Below are 14,662 nucleotides of genomic sequence, written 5' to 3'. Positions count from 1 at the left end.
TCTGTGTTATAAGGGCAGGATTTTCTTGAGGATATAATATTATACCTCCTCTTGTATTTTTATTATTTTGGGTATTTTGATATTCTTTGAGCGATTGTAAAATGGCAAGCATGACATTTACATGTGCCGTAAAAAAGTCTAGGTGTGAGGGCTGTAAACTTTGCTATTTGGTACATCCAAGTTTCTGAAATTTCCTGCAGATCTAAATGTTTAGGTCTGCAACATGTCTATGCCTGCCATTTTACAAAGCCAGCAGTTTCTGTGGCTCAGCATTGAAATGTGAGCCAGAGTTGTTTATAGAAGATTTGGGTGGTACAACATTCTTTTTTATTTCAATTGCTTTTTGTGATTTGATGCCCTTTATATTATTTGCTAATGGTGTATGCGCCTTGTTCCATTTCTGTGCAGTGAGGAATAAATAATAGTTAAACATAAAACAAAAAAACCCACTGTTAAATGTTTTATGCTGCTCAGAGGAGGATTTTTATCAGATACTCCAGGATGTCAAGTCTGGTGCTCCATCTACTAAACTACTCCTCTGCTCAACTCTGAGGTGTAATACATTTTGCCCTGTTTCCAGGTGCAATATATTTTGCCCTGCTCTTAGAGCAGGGCAGGGCAGGGCAAAGCAGGGTAGTATGGAGTGGAGGAGTAGCTTAGTAGACAAAGCACCAGCCTTAACATACTGGGCTGGTGGGCTCAAATCACATTTGCTACTCCTTGTGATCTTGTGCAAGTCACTGTACCATCCATTGTCTCAGGTACAAAATTAGATTATAAGCTTTCTAAGGACAGATAAATACCTAGTGTACTTGAATGTAACTCAGCTTGATCTACTACTGAAAAAGGTATGAGCAAAAATAAATAAATAAATAAAAATGTTGTAACTCAGAGCAGGGCTAAATATTTTGAAATACAGAATGGCCTAGAGAAGTAACTGAGTGGTTATAGCCCTGTCCTTGTGGTTATAGCCCTGTCCTTGACATCAAGGGTTTATTTTCCTTTGCTGATCACCATGGCTCAATATTGATCCAATTATTATTATTATTGTGGCCTCTAACTGTTTTCAACATGGATGTCTCCTGGAATTTGCCACACCTATAATCCATACATTCAACCACAGTGGTATTGGAGGTGTGGAGGGGCATTTTTGATGTAAAGACCAAATCCGATTTTGGACATTTTGTAAACAAACGCACAAAAACAAGCCATTGGGATGTCTGAGGGCCAGCAGTCTTACTAGACTGACCACACAGACATCCCAGCAGAGCAGTAGGCAAGCCTATGGGGCATTGCAGTGAACTTCATATAAAAAAATCCCAGATACACATCACATCATAACCCCCTTATATTGTATGGTCACCCCTCCAGGAATAGCAAAACAATGTATTGTAGACCACTATAATAGCCCTTACGTTTGCAGATGTCACCTATATGTGGGTTCAATAGGTATTTTGTATGTTTTGGTGCAGTTACACTTTCCACCACAAGTGTACCAGTTAGAGTAGGATAAAGGCCTGGGTCCTCTTCTCTGCAGTCCACTGCACTAACCACTAGGCTATTCCAGGGACCTGCTTGCTGCTCTAAAAGGAATGGCCATTATATCTGCAGCTGTCATAGAATCTGGTATGTACTGTCACTTTCACCTTTTAGGGGGGTGGAAGGGCATCAGTGACCACTGGGAGATTAAGGGGGGAGTCATGCTTTTATCCCTCCAGTGGTCAACTGGTCAATTTGGGCACCTTTTTGGTGGTTAGCCTTATTGAAACATGTCTAGCCAAAAATGTTCTATTTTTTGCCCTAGACGTTTTTACAATATTCCATTATCACAGAAAAACATCCAAATCGTAAGCCCACCCTCATTCCACCCAAAATATGCCTCCAACACACCCCCTTGAGAGTTAGATGAGATGTATAGAAAAAGTCTTAAAAATTAGTTTCGAAAATAACGATTTGGATGTTTTTGCAAAAAACAAAAAAACAAACCGATCTGCTGCTTTGTGTCATTTTTTGGACGTTTTTCTGTTTCAAAAATGAGCCCCATTGTGTTGCAAGTGTTTTCCAGTCTGTATCCTGAAGTCCTAGAGAATCTTGGCTTGTTCATTTTCTTTGATGATGATTGTTAATACAGTCATTTCTTAACTTCCCTTCAAGCAACGAACAAAGCAGTTTTCAGCAATTGTAGCACTGCTAATCAAGGAAGGGGGAGTAAAGGAGAGTGGAATAGGAAATGAGATGGAGGATGAAGCAAGGAGACTTCGTATTGGTCACTGTCTGGTACCTCTAGCTGCCTACCCCCCTGTTAGCCAAAGTTTAGAAATAAGTCTTCAGACCTACTTTAAACTTAACATATATAAAAATCAGACAAAGAGATAAGGTACACTGTTCTACAGAGTGGGGGCTAAGTAAAAGAAGGCTGAACACAAATCTGGCCAGCAATACAGAAGGAAAGGAAAGGGAATAATTGTTTTAAGATCTTAGATAGTGAGAAGATTTCAGTAGAATAAGTCTGTAAGATAAATAGCTAGAAGACTTGTAGTGCCTTATGAGCAAGGATGAGGATTTTGAATTTAACCTGGAAGCCAATGCTTTTTCCTCAGTAAAGGTGCAACCTGATCAGGTTTACATATGGATATTTTAGCACTCCTGATAGTCGATAACTTTAGTCCATTATAAAGAAAGTTGCAGTAGTTGAGCAGACTCAAAATCAATTAAGGCCTGTATTGTATACTGTCACTTAAATAAGAACTAGATCAAATTTGCCTCAGAATAGAAAAGTAAAATTTGACTACTGTGGACACCTTTTCTTCAAATAGGAGTTGGACAACTGATAGCAGGCATTTGAATTTAGCTGATACCTTTTTTAGTTAAAATGAGTTAATAGCTGTAGTAGGTATTTTTCTGTTCTCAGAGGGCTTACAGTCTAAATTTATACCTGAGGTAATAGAGGGTTAAGGGGTCCCTTTACCAAACTGCGGTAAAAGAACTGAGGCCCCCTTTTACTGCAGAGGGTAAATGGATTTTGTTTTTTGAAATGGAAATGGCCATGCGGTAAGTTAAACACTTGCCACATTGCCATTTCCTGGAGAAGCCCTTACCGCCTCCTATATAGGAGCACTAACCTGACAGTAACTGGGCAGTGCCCAGTGCTACTTGATTACCGCCAAGTAAAAAATATGCGTACACTGCCAATTACCGCTGGGTAAGCGCCACGTGGTAGAAATTTTTAACCATGTGTTTTGAATGCGCGTCAAAAATGGAATTACTATCCGGGGCACATGGTAGCCGGGCAGTAGTTCCAGTTTGACATGCGTTGGACGCGTGTAGGTGCCTACATGCCTTAGTCATTGGTTATCTCCATTGTTTGACTGTCTTCCTTTTTGTGCAGTTTGGTTCATCTTTCTCTCTTTTTATCATGTAAATGTGGGCATCTAGTTATAGATTTGCCTGTATCGTATTGGGATCCTTCGGGGACCGGGTGAACGCCAAGCTGGACGTTGTCTTGTTAGCAGCAATATTCATAATAACAAAAATAAAATTATTTTCTGAGCTCCAGAAATGATGCGCTGCACACGCCGGCACTACTGTCTGGCTCCTACGATAGTCTGGTGGTAGCGTCGATTTGCCACATGCCGTGGATTTTTAAAAGGGTCCTGTGGTGACTTACCCAAAATCACAAGGAACCACTGTGGGATCTGAAGCCCTGCTTCCCTGTCTATTGCACTAAACTCTAGGCTACTACCCCATGCCAATATGACCCAACATTTTCAGTGAATTTACCAACAGGGTAGGGTTTATACATGGCTTTGCCAGCCTAACTGTAATCCACATTGCCTGACACTTAAAAAAAAAGTTTCAGTTTTAACCTGTTGATTATTTGTAAGGTCTACAGACCCTATTGTTTCTTTCATTCCCTCTTGTTCTCTCTCAGAATTGGGAGAGCAATGTCATCTCAGTATCCACCTTCTGTGTGCACCCTGTAGTTTTGGGCAAAAATGGCATGATAACAGAATCTTTTAAGGACCTCAGAATTATGCAGAAAGAGCTCCATATTCAAAAGAAGTCATAGATGTATAGACAACTGCTAATGTTGAATTGTCAGAATCTCTGCTGGGTCTTTGGACAGACCAACAATCTTAGACAGACCAACAATCTTAGCAATTGCGGGGCCCTGTGCAGACCAGTTCAGTGGGGCCCTCCAAACCCACCCCTTGTTGATGAGATGTGTTTCTAAATGTTTTATTTCAAATAAAGACAAATCAAGCAAACCTTGTACAGAAAAACTAATTCAAATAAGCACAATGCTATCATAGGAAATCTTTGGGTTTAAAAAGCAAAACCATGTGTATATAAGGACTGGATAAATGAATTAAAACAAATGCCCTTATTATGTATACTTGGGAGCAATAATGAAACAGTGATTGAATATTCACATAGCAAGCAGCCTGAGCCAACAGATTTATTTTCCACTGAACATAATTAACATTGTATGAACTTAGCAGCTAATAGTGTGCTGAACTGGACAATGTTGGCACATTTAGACTGACTCTGGACGGTTCTGCAGGAAGGAAACCCTTCCCTCATTATTCAATACCTTCTCTGTGAAATAGTAGTAATTTAAAAAAAAGGCAAGTGCATTTTCATAATATACCACTGCATTCCACAAAAAGAGCAAGTTCCCACTTGCCATCTTTTTCTTTTGATGTAGGCACAGGAAAAAAGATGTTAAATGCTTTCAGGTCTCAACTTAATTAATGTTTTTTTTTAAAAACTGTACTTATAAATAGTAAGTCTGATTGTTAAGCACCCACCTAATACTCACAATGTCTGTTTTGGTAATCCTTTACTAAGTGAAAACATCAGAATAGAGTGAGTCCCTATAAACCAGCCCCTCCAAATGACACAATGATTACAATTTAGAACTAATTAGATTAAACAAATACTTCCTCTGTGTACATCCATATGCTACAATTAGGCATCAGGATGATATGTGCTAATTGCAAATTCTAAAAAGGTCATTCAGTGAGGAATACTTGCTTAGTGTGCATTTTGCACCTAACTTTGGGTGTTTGCATTTACGCCTGCCAAAGGCTGGTATAAAATGCAAGTATTCTATAACATTGCACCAAAATCCTGGGAAAACCCCTGATCCGCCCATGTCCCTCCAATGGTGATGCCCCCTTTGGTGTTGCATGCTACCAAAATTAGATGCTGATGTTATAAAATAGGGACTAGGGCAGATCCACGCATAACTCCTAATGACTGCTAATTAAGTGCTCGTTAATGTCAATTACTGATTGTTAGCACTAATTTAGGCAATTACTTTTTGTGCAGATCTTTGATCTGCATGCAAAACTGAGCACCTAACTTTGGGCGACATATACAGAATCCTGCCTATAACTTTTGGCCATAGAACATGCTCTATAGCTGAAGTTATCAGACAAATATTCTGCTGCCACAATTAGCATTTCTTTTAATGGTACCCATGTTGGCCAAAAACAATCTGGATATTCAGTGTTGGTATCTAGATAGTGGTCGTCACTATATAATGCAGTGACCATGACCACTGATTGGTCTGAGGTGATACTGAGCTCTTTAACCAAGCAGCAAACTGGATCAAGTTAGGAAAACTTGCTTGCTGACTTATCTTTATCCAAATAGTTACCAGATTAGCAGACTGAATATTGCTGCTAACAAGACAACATCCAGCTTGGCTTTTACGCGGTCCCCATAGGATCCCAATACTATACAGGCAAATCTATAACTGGATGCCCACATTTATATGATAAAAAGAGAGAAAGATGAACCAAACTTCACAAAAAGCAAGGGAGTCAAACAATGGAGCAGGGGCGTAGCCAGACAACAGATTTTGAGTGGGCCTAGGCAAGAAGTGGGTGGGCACCAAGTGTTCTCCCCCCCCCCCCCAAAAAAAAAATATCTCAGCTGTCAGAAAAATGCTTCTTTCCAACTTGGCAGTCTGCAGCATGCATGGACTGAAAACTGACCATGCGCAGGTGCCGGTATCATGAAGAATAGCATTCTCGTTAGCATCAGGGGGAAGTCTTCAGCTAGTGGAACTTGGGATCCCCACCAGCTACCACTAAACGTGTGCTACTGTTGGGTGGGCCTGTGCCACTGTGCCACTGCAATGGAGATAACCAATGACTAAGGGGCCCTTTTACTAAAGCATGTAGATGCCTACACGCGTCCAACGCATGTCAAATTGGAACTACTGCCCGGCTACCACGTGCCCCGGGTGGTAATTCCATTTTCGACATGCATTCAAAACACCCGGTAAAAATTTTCTACCGTGTGGTGCTTACCCGACGATAATCGGCAGCGTACGCATGCTGACAATTACCACCCGCTTAATGCGTGAGATCTTACTGCTATATCAATGGGTGGCAGTGCTGGGTATAATTTTGCCGCATGTCCATTTTTGGCCACAAAATAAGGCCTTTTTTGCAGGCGTGCTGAAAAATGGACCTACACATGTCCAAACCACGTGCCTATACCAGTGCAGGCCATTTTTCAGCATGCCTTAGTGTGCAAAACAAAGTCCTTCATTGAAAACAGTGCTCATCACAGTTACATGATGGGACTCGACTCGGGCCATGTGTTGGCACTTTTGCCTGCATCAGGGTTCCAAAAGGAATCTGGAGCATTCACAAAAATGACAGAATAGTCTAATCCCAAAGTGCAATGTAATACAAATCAAAACTGCACAGTCAAAAATGATCATAATTTCTTCCGATACGAAATGGATCTTGTGATTATTTTCAACTGTGCATTTTTGTGAATTCCTTTTGGACTCCTGAGGCAGGCAAGAGTGCTGAAAACAGCCCGAGTCAAGCCCCATCAAGTAACTGTGATGAGCACCGTTTTCAATAAAGGACTTTTTTAAAGGTCACTGGTCATTCGACACATTGGTTATCTCCACTGTTTGACTCTCTCACCTATACTTACATGCCACTTACGTACACAAATGTACAGAATATTAGCACTTTCACAGGTAAGTGTATACTAATGCATTTATGTGGCAATGCAATTCAGCAGTATTCTGCAAGGGTGAATCTAGGTGCCGTGGTGTTAAAATGCCAGGGGGGTGTTAACATGATAGAGCTTTGGAGGGGGGGCATGAATGGGGCTGCCCTTTATGCACAGCTAACAGAATACAGAAAGTTATGTGCACCCCTTGCTGCATTTAGTAATCCAAATTACATGAGATTTATGGTTGATGTAACTGGGCATGTAAATGTAAGGCCAAGATTATGTTAGCACTTTGTAACAGAATCTGGATACCCAGATACTATTGTAGAACTGGTTTTCACTGTGTGACATTGGGGTGCCCAAAGTAGGCACCCACTTATAGAATCGCTCCCTATCTAGATAGTACCACAACAGTCAGTAATGATTTTCAGTGATACTACACAGACAGAGAGGCTGAAAATGAAGGAATGGCCCTGGTCAGCAGCACCCGTGTGTTTGGATAGCAGATTTCAATATTGGGCCCTATATGTTTCAAATAAAAGAGAGATTTGAGGCATTTTAGGGGTGGAGTTAAAAGGCATTTAGGGGGGTCTTTTACTAAAGATTAGCTCCAGTTATCTGCAGCAGGGCCCATTTTATTCCTATGCGCCCTGCTGCTGATAACTCGAGCTAACTTTAGTAAAAGAGGCCCATAATGAGCAGCAAAATCCAGATGCTCTCTGCCTCACTTAAGCATTCCAAGTGTGAAAGCAAAAAAAGCTGGAAAGCTTTTTGGAGGTGAAACAAATGACAGATATACAAGTGTGAAAGCCAGTGAAAGTCCAGCTCTGAAGCTGCCAACTGGGTTGTGGGGGGAAGAGAGGAAAGAGTGGAGGCAGTGAAGGCAGAAATTTAGTTTACTCACGCCTGTTGGGCTGCCTTTTAAGACAGGGTCAACTGTGGGAGTGGGAAAAAGAGGCCACAAACATTCTTGCATTCCCTGAGTGTTAAAATACTTATTTACAACTTTGCTTTTGTCTTAGGTTAACATTAATGAACTTGGTAAATGGCAGAGGAGGACATAACACATGTATGCACATGAAAGTCTACTTTGCATGGAAAATGAGAGTACATAAGAACATTGTCTAATTCCTGTTTAATGTATTAACTAGGGCCTCTGTAAGCTTTCCCAGAGTAGTAGTTTAGACAGAATGGGGGTAAAGTTGTGATGTACAAATCTATTTCATAGAATATGTGAGCACATTCATAGAATACATTTACTTATTTATTGGGATTTATTAACCGCCTTTATAAGGAGATTCACCCAAGGCGGTGTACAGTAGGTACAGTTTAACACCATAACACCAAACTTACAATTTTGTTAACAGCATAACAATAGTAAAATGTACATGCAATAAACATAAATACAATGAAAGAGAAAAACTTGAAAACAACAAATTGAAACCTAATAATAAGACAATCATGAAACAGGATCACAAATATGCACATTTAACAGCACTGAAATTCAAATACCAGAGATATGTTAGCATAATACTAAAGATAGACCTAATAAGCATGCATTAGAACTTTCAACTAACATAGATATGATGCTAAAGATTTTCTACAATACGGCTTACCATATAGCTGAGGAACCAAGACCAGATATATGATGGGAACAAGATGCATGGTACAAAGTCAGTTGGGCTAATTTGATGGTTAGCTAAACTCGCGGCAGGTTCTTTGTATAGTTAAGCAAGAGATAAGGAACTGATCTAAGTTACAGTGTGTGTAGCAAGCTAGTCCAGGTATAGAATGAGTGTATAGTCAGTTGTCTTATGTATTAAAGGCTTGGGACAAGCGCCAGGCTTCACCTGCTTCCTGAAGTAAAGGTAGTCTCGAGTTATACCTAGCCCTTCTTGAAGTAAATTCCAGAGCGTGGGGGCTACTCCTGAGAAGGCTCGCTGATGGGTATCACATGATACAGTTTCTTTTGATGAGAGTACAGATAGTGATGATCCTTGAGAGGATCTTAGAGGTATCAAAGGTGTGTATAGGGCTAACTTATTCTTTAAGTACTCTGGTCCATTTTGTCTGAGGACCATGAAAATCTAACATAGAGTTTTAAATTTAGCCCTGTAAGGTTCTGGTAGCCAGTGTAGTTTTTGCAGGAAGGGTGTGATGTGGTCACTCATACAATACATGCACAAATGTACACCATTTTGGAGCAAGCATTATTTTGTACAATTAAAATTCCCTCCATTGGCGTTTGTTCTGTATGCCTCTTTTATGAAGCCTTGTGGATCCTATGCTGCCTTTATAACATAGGCTTAAAATAAGAGACTTTTTAGAGTTTCTTCTTTATTGTACAGGCTCCTTGTTTTGTTCTCATGCTTAACTTATCTTGAAAACTGGGTCCATTTGGAGGTCTTGATGTGGATTTGGGGTCTACTAGTGTAGAAACGCATAAGTACACTCCCTCTGAATTCCCCTCCCCTTACTTTCACCACACCTAAAACTCTACCCACAGATAAAACTGGTACACCCTAGCGTTCTCAGGTTATTGTTCTATCGTCTTACCATCACCCGTTGTTACACTCCATTGAAATATCCCAAATGATATTCTGAATTGACTTCGTCTTCTCTTAACTCTTCACAATGTAACCCAGAAAAATCTTATTGTAACAAATTATACTTCCATTAATCACAATGTATTGTAAGCCACACTGAGCCCGCAAATAGGTGGGAAAATGTGGGATACAAAAGCAATAAAATAAATAAATAAATAGAGCATATCCATCATCAACATTTCACTTTTTTTTTTTGCACACTTCTTGAAAGTGATTCCGTTCAGTTAGGAGCAAATATGTTTAATAGGTAGATAAGCAAATTCCTATCCCTATTCATCTGTGGGAAACAGCTCTTTTCCCTTTATAAATAGTACTTTAAACAGGCGAAAAAGTGAGTGGTGATTATAATACTAACAACAAGAATAATGAGTCAAAGTTGTAAACTGGAAATAATAATATAATAATAAAAGTTCAGTCAACGAAACCTATACCAGAACTGGACATAACCGAACTCTCTATACCTAATTGCCTCGTCAACTTGTCATGAATGAACTGTAACACTACATCATTCTATTTCTTATCCCGATAATGAATACTCTAAAGTTGAATACTAATCTACTTGTTCACTTATGAACATTTAATGCAAGACCAAATTGTATTTCCTCATGCCGGAATGGCGATCGCTATTACGGAATATTGTAAGCCACATTGAGCCTGCAAATAGGTGGGAAAATGTGGGATACAAATGCAACAAATAAATAAATAATATGTACAGGATATATGCTTTATTAAATATTTGCTATACCACTATAGCTAACTAGCAGGTCACAGCAGTTTGCAAAGTAAACAAAGTACATCAAAATATAGAAGGCGAAAGATGGAAAACAGCTACATTTTGGATAGGAAAGATCGCATATACTGGCAAAGTCAACACACTATTAAAGCTAAGAGTAGGAGGAAAAGAAAGTAGACGGGCAAAATAAAAAGCAGCTAAATGGTATAACATACTGCCTTAGTGTCCATCTTTCTAGGGGTAACACGAGTATCCACTTCATGCAGGGGAACCTGCTTAGATGGTTTCAAAAGGCTTGTGCATAAAGCCAAGCCTTTAACGCAGGTTTAAAAGCATAAAATGAAGTCTCGGCATCTTACAGTTATTTACATCTCTCATCTACTTCTGTGGGACATAAAGGATCCCATGACAATATGCACACTAGTGGGATATGCAGGTTCATGCTGTAATATGCAGTACTGGAGATTTATCTATTTATTTATTTGAGCATTTGTTATACCGCCAAATGATTCTGAGATATTAAGGTGGTTTACAAAATACAAGATACAATTAAAGGAACATAAAAAGTCACCTACGTAAGTCAGACATTAACAGTACACATTAGAGTGGAGGAATAGCCTAGTGGTTAGTACAGCGGACTTTGATCCTGGGGAACTGGGTTTAATTTGGACTACAGCTCCTTGTGGCTCTGGGCAAGTCACTTAACTCTCCATTACCCCCAGTACACAATAAGTACTTGTATATAACATGTAAACTTTGATTGTAATCGCAGAAAGGTGGTATATCAAGTCCCATCCCTTTACGCAATTTAGGAAGGGTAAGCATAGCACATCAGAGTTCAAACCAGTTGGGAAGACACCAATAACTGAACACAGAAGGATAAAGGAAAAAAGGAGAACATTAAAACCAGTAATAAAACAATACAAATTAGCTTTAAGTGTTAAATGATTGGTTTTTAGTGTTAATTTGGCTTTTGAGCTAGGAAAGGAATATGTTTTTATCATCTCACCTGTAATGCCATTCTCTGATTAAGCCCCTAAACTGCTTAAAAACATCTTTCAACAGCTTTATTCTCACAAGCTAGGATTTCTGCTGAATTCTAATTTGTTGCTTTGATAAGAGGTTTCTTTTAAAATGAAACATTTGATTCGTTCTGGCTTGTCAAATTTCTCCTCTGAAACTTATAAATCACAAAACTGTCAAGAAAGTAAAATGTTGCCAATGCAGCAGTGAATCTCTGCTATTCAGGAAGAATTTGACTAGCTGTGGAAGTACACAAACTGCTATTTAAGGAGAGGTTAAAATCTCCGCTTTTAGCAATGGTCCTTATATTGTATGTATGATTTATTTATTTACTACCTTTTTGAAAGAATTCACTCAAGGCGGTGTACAGTAAGAAGAAATCAAACTTAAGCAATAGACAATTACAGCAGTAAAATATTCAAATAATTATATTCTGGTGGCCCCAATGGGATCAGGTGGTAGGGCATTAACATCCCCTGCCATATTCAACATGATCTCATTTTCGGTTAAATGACCATGAAGAGACTGCTCTTAGCATGTGGCTCAGACCCTGTGCTTGGATCCCAGCCCACAGGAGGCCAAAAGCAATATTCCAGTTCATGCACTCTATAGAAAAACCAGAGACCAGGGTGAAGGCAGCAAAGATGCCCCTTTTGGTCAAGCGTCTGTTTTTGCAAATCTTATCACCGTTTTGCAATGTACTTTCAGCTCCTGGCGACTGTGCACGCTTGGAATGGATCCTAATGGAGTTTCATAATCACAAACTACTATTGACCAAAGCAAAGGAAAAAAGTGCAAAGGTACAGAGCAGTGCTGGTGGGTAATGATGGCAGTATGAGAGACCAGAGGCACTGCACAAATAAAACGAATTTGCCCTTGTTATGCTAAAGCCGCTTGTTTCCACCTTGTTCTTTATTAGTTTTGTAAGTCGTTTCAGCTATGAACATATCACCTTGTCTGCTAAATGGCTGTAATGACTCCCAACACATGCCAGGCTGTGGAGCTTTGGATATTCATGTATTCATGTGGAGCCATTGATATTTCTTTTTTAATAAAATCAATTGCAGTGCATGCGGCCACGCCAGAGATTTATTTTCAGTAATTAAGACCAGGTATGTCAAAAAACATAAAGTACATTTTCTCGCGTGTGGATGTGTGCTAGTTTAGTATATGAATCCATGTTGACTCGTTTCAGGCGATAACATAAACAAGGGATGATATTAATTAAATGCTGCTGATTGATCAGAGAAGAATGTTGCCTGCTTTCCTAATGCTGGACCTACTTAAACTCTGGAATAAACAGAACTAACCACGATATGTAGCAATAAACAGCATTTAGAAAACTCTTCTGCTTTATTATAAACGGTATGATCTTACCTGAGGTAAGTGGCTTGTTCTCTTCAGGTTTTGCTTCAATGAATGCTTCTTATGCTGAGTTACAACATATATCCCAACGGAGTGAATAGGTTTGACTTCTCTGTGCTCTTTTGCTGCTAGCCAAGCTGCTGCAGATGCTCCATAAGAGCTCAGTGGAGATTAGCTGTAAATAGCAAAGTCTGCCTTTCCCTGCGGGGTCCAAGCCTGTCTTTGGTGTGAGACGTGAAAGGAACCGTGGAGGCTCAGCTCTGACTCCTCTTATTCACTGCATGGGGATATTATCACAGCCTTAACTTTCTATTGGCTCTGATCACCAAACAAATCTCTCTCTCTCTCTCTCTCTCATCACAAACAGCCACACACACACACACACACACCAGTCGCTTGCACTGTTGCTCTCTGCCTTTCAGTCTCTGGATTTACAACCCCGCGGTCAGTCCTAACAATTTTAGCAAACTTCCAAACCCCCTTGTTTATGCAGAGAAATTCTCCATCTACCCACCGTACAAAAACACACACACACTCCCCGTCTGGTAGATCTTCCTTTTCTGCTCCGCTGATGGATTTGCAATGTTAAGAATTTACAAGTTCTGCTTTGTGCGATGCATTTCCTATTCCCACACTAGATCATTGCTTGGAAAAGAATGCAGAGCTGAATAACACAAGACAGACAGGCTTACAATCCAGACTGTTTCAGTGCGATCAGAAATGTGTCCATTTCTTCCCCCTCTACGTGTGCTGTCATTGTAGGAGCATCCTTGTTATTTGCCTTCGTAAAGTATTTCGTACCAAGATTAGCAACTTGCACTGTAAGATACCTTTATACAAAGTGAGTCCTAGTCCATGCCAGTAGCAAAGGTCTTTTAGTGGGGGTGGGGGTGGGGTCGTCTCACAGAAAATAAAACAACTACCCTAGAATTATATTTCTTTATTCAACATCTTAGCTGGAAAGGATATATGATGTTGTCATGTGCATTTAAAATAAAACTGCCTGCTGAGGAATATTCTCGAAGGTACTTGTTCTAAACTGCTTTACTTCGAGGTGTTAGTCTTCAATATAGCCAGCAGCCACATTGTCCTGAAATAGCCTAGGCAGAGAAACCACAGGGTACAGACGATTGTTTTACACGTTTTTGTTTATTGTTTATTCTTATTTTTCTATAATGCTTTATCTGACAGGCAGGGTTTTTTTTCCTTTGCTTTCTTTCAGTATCACTAATCATTCAATATGTGACCCGTCCTCTGCAGAAACAAAAAGTTGATAAATGAAAAACAATAACAAATAATACTAATGGACTATCTTAATATATTTCTTCTGTAATGATTAGATCAGTGATTCCCAAACCCTTTCTGCAGGAACCCCAGCCAGTCAGGTTTTCAGGATATCCTCAATGAATATTCCTCTTCACAAAGCATGGATAAATACATTTCAATATAGTTGTAATCTTATTACATAAAGAGGGGGCATAATCGAACGCGAACGCCCATCTCCATGGGCGCCTATCTCCGAGGACGGGTACGCGAAGGGGCGGGACAGACCGTATTTTCGAAAAAGATGTTTCGATAATACGATTGGTGTCGGGCAAATGCATGGGATTTGGGCGGATTTGAGCTGGGCGGTTTCGGGTTTCAGCGATAATGGAAACTGAAGGTGCCCAGCTCAAAAACGAACACATCCAAGGCATTTGGTCGTGGGAGGGGCCAGGATTTGTAGTGCACTGGTCCCCCTCACATGCCAGGACACCAACCGGGCACCCTAGGGGGCACTTGTAAACAGTAAAATAAAAAATTAAAATACCTCCCAAGTCCATAGCTCCCTTTCCTTGGGTGCTGAGCCCTTCAAATCCCCCCAAAACCCACTCCCCACAACTCTACACCATTACCATAGCACTTATGGGTGAAGGGGGGCACCTAGATGTGGGTACAGTGGCTT

The 14,662-nt window shown here is 40.0% G+C and overlaps 1 protein-coding gene across 1 annotated transcript in view; it reads right to left on the bottom strand.

Moving 5' to 3' along the window:
- GREM2 (gremlin 2, DAN family BMP antagonist) overlaps positions 1-12,960 on the bottom strand; it is a 97,516-nt gene extending 84,556 nt beyond the window's left edge. Inside the window, exon 1 of the mRNA XM_030196385.1 lies at positions 12,730-12,960. The gene's annotated coding sequence lies outside the window, so the exon portion shown is untranslated. The remainder of the gene's footprint in view (positions 1-12,729) is intronic.
- Positions 12,961-14,662: the final 1,702 nt, after the last annotated feature.

This window comes from Microcaecilia unicolor, chromosome 3, assembly GCF_901765095.1.
Source record: "Microcaecilia unicolor chromosome 3, aMicUni1.1, whole genome shotgun sequence".
Classification (NCBI taxonomy): Eukaryota; Metazoa; Chordata; class Amphibia; order Gymnophiona; family Siphonopidae; genus Microcaecilia; species Microcaecilia unicolor.
Note: the sequence above shows the minus strand (reverse complement) of the source record. Positions and strands in the feature narration are given on the sequence as shown.